Below are 2,951 nucleotides of genomic sequence, written 5' to 3'. Positions count from 1 at the left end.
TTTGTAAAATCACATCATACTTTGGCCACCAAATGAGAAGGGAGCACTCACTGGAGAAGACCCTGATACTGGGAAAGATTGAAGGTCAAAGAAGGAAGAGACGGCAAAGGATGAGATGGTTGGACAGTGTTATCGATGCAATGAACATGAAATTAAGCAAACTCCAGAGCACGATGGAAGACAGAAGGGCCTGGCGTGATGTGGTCCATGGGGTCACGAAGAGTCGGACTCGACTGTGCGACTGAACAACAAAAAATCACGTTCCTGCTAAACTTGAAGCTTCTCATATTTGTTCTGTTCTTTTTTTAGTTCTCAAAAAAGTTTCAGTGTCATCATGTACAAAAAAATTCACCTATCACATTTTTCCATCTTTGGTGAATGAACCAGTATAGTAGGGAGACTGCAGTTTTTTGCTGTAGGCCTGTAAATAAATTGATCGTGCTTTGCACTGTAAGCATTTCATTTGTCTTCTTTGGATACTATACTGCTTGGATTGTATTTTAACTGCCTTCCCCCAGTTATCCTGGGACCTGAACGTGAGTAAGGAGCAACATAGCTACAGTTTGGAGCAGAGATGTATCCTGAGCTGCACAGGATTGCCTTCTCTCACCCCTTTTGTTCAATATATGTTACAGTACCTGGTGCTGTGGGGCAAAATAAATCCAGGGTGCTAAGACAATACTATAAAAATTATCTGGTATACTTAAGACGGTATAATAGTGGATATTCAAGAATATTGGTTAAAATCCTAAGATAATGGCATTTTATTTTGAAAAAATGTGAAGAGGGGATGTGGCCCAGTGGTACAAGCATCTACTTGGCGTGCGGAAGGTCCCAGGTTGGATCCCTGGCTTCTCCATGTAAAAGGAGTAGACTCGATTAAATGGCCCAAGAAGCCGCCTGGTTTCATCACCAAACTGAGTGCCTTTTATTGGTTTCTAGAGAGACAGTCTGTTTTAGGTCCAATGTGTTTATTTTCCCTGCAAAGTTCAAAGACTGCAAATCGTTTTGACAAATTCCATTAAAAAAAATCTGAGGTTACATCAATGTAGAAATAGGGTTAAACAACAGCAACAGCCACAATTTGTTTTACCCATTTAGTTCCACTTTTGGAATTAGACTCTTGGTTTCTTGACAATGGGCTAATAGTAATAAAATCAAAGAGTGTAGGGTAACTTGTAAAACCATAGTCACAAGTCTTACCAGGCACCTTTCTGCCCACATGAAACAGAATTTTTTCTAAGTTCTGTTTACCTTTAAAGACATAATAGCCCTATGCAGATTTAACACAAGTATGTGGATGTAATGCTTAACCGTAATTTGAAGTAATTTGCAGGCCATAATTGCAACAACCATGGTTAAGCAACACCCCTGCACTCAGCAACCATAGTTAAGGTAGTTTACTTCTTTTATGCTTTTTTGTTTCTTTGTTTGAATTGTATTTCTAAATGTTTGTGAGCAACTTTGGGTCCCCACCTGGAAGAAAAACATGATAGTGAGCTGCCTAAGTAAATAAATCTCCACATGTAAAGACATCAGGTCACTATTAATGGTATCTTCCTATACCCAGCTCCAAGCTAAATCATGGCCATTGTTCATCTGGAAACTTCCAGGTATCCTAGTTTGATGCGCTAACCAATACACCATGCTGACTCTCAAAACAAGGCAGCAAGCGATGGTTAACACTAATCTTAGGTAAATGTTGCACCTGTACCAGGCAATGTTCCCTCTAAGCTGTGGAGTCTTGTGAGCAAAAATTCTACTTTGCGAGCTACCGGCATTAAAGTTGTGAGCGAGCAATTTGGCTGCTGCCTAAATTAGTTTGCTCCGGAGCCATCCTTCCTGAGCTAAGACAAAAACGTGTAAGCCAAAGGCTAAAAAACTGTGAGCTAACTCAGCTTAGAGGGAACACTGGTACCAGGTCAGATTCTCAGATCCAAGGCACTATCAGATGCAAGTGAGCTGAACGTTCTCATTTTTTTTCTCCAGCAGCTTCCCCCCCATCTTATGCTTGCATTTCATTATTAAGCATTCACACAATATTCAACATACCATGAAAGTGCTGAAATTTTGGTTTTGGTGTGAACTTCCTACGAGAGGAGGCTAGATGAACTGTCCTTGTGTAGCATATGATGCCATGTAATGGAACAGCTTCTGTTTGCTAAAAGTCACTGTAACCTGTAAGCCAATCTACTGTGGTTCATGAACTAAAAGCCCATTCTTCTTTTTTAATAAAAGCTTTATTTACTCTCCTAAAAAGGAGAGGTATTTCGCTTAGATAGAAAAATAGGGAGGGTATATAGTGGGAGAAAGAAAAAGCTGAGTGATATATTAACTTGTAATTTAATCTGTTAGTAATGTCCAAATTATCTTCTTAGGCTTCTTCTGTGTGCAGTCAAACTTCTTTCTTCAAACCAGTTAAAGGTGTTATCTATGTTAGTGTATTAGTAGTGTTCATTCGATGCTCTGTTAGTTAAAGTTTCCTCGAGGCGCATTCAGAACCGCTCCTTCGCGTGCTGGCTTCTTTTAAATTCCCGATTTCATGGAGGAGCTTCTTCTGTTTTCATCTCTCCGGCTTTTCCAGTCTTCCTCCGGGTCGCTGTTAACGCTTCCATTTCATATATTGTAAATCTTCACTCTTTCATGCTCTTTCATGCCCTTTCCAAAGATCTCTAGCTCTGAGAATGGATTTTCTCTTTTTTTTTAAATTCCAGTTTCACTTTTAAACGCTGCCATTCTCATTGCTGGGTCTTCCTCCGCAACTGTTGACTTTTAAAAGCGCTTATAAGGCACTTTCTCGCTGTCACAGTTCAGCTTTTCTCACAGTTCCCGGCCAGAGTCACAACCATAAACATTCCAAACATTAATCAGCCGGTTCTCACGAAAAAGCAAACGCCCAGACCGGAAGTTCCTCCCTTCTTCTCCGCTTGTCTTTTAGCCCAGCTCCGACA

The sequence above is a fragment of the Gekko japonicus genome, unplaced genomic scaffold, assembly GCF_001447785.1.
Source record: "Gekko japonicus isolate JY-2015 unplaced genomic scaffold, Gekko_japonicus_V1.1 scaffold1896, whole genome shotgun sequence".
NCBI lineage: Eukaryota > Metazoa > Chordata > Lepidosauria > Squamata > Gekkonidae > Gekko > Gekko japonicus.
This window is presented reverse-complemented; position numbering follows the sequence as displayed.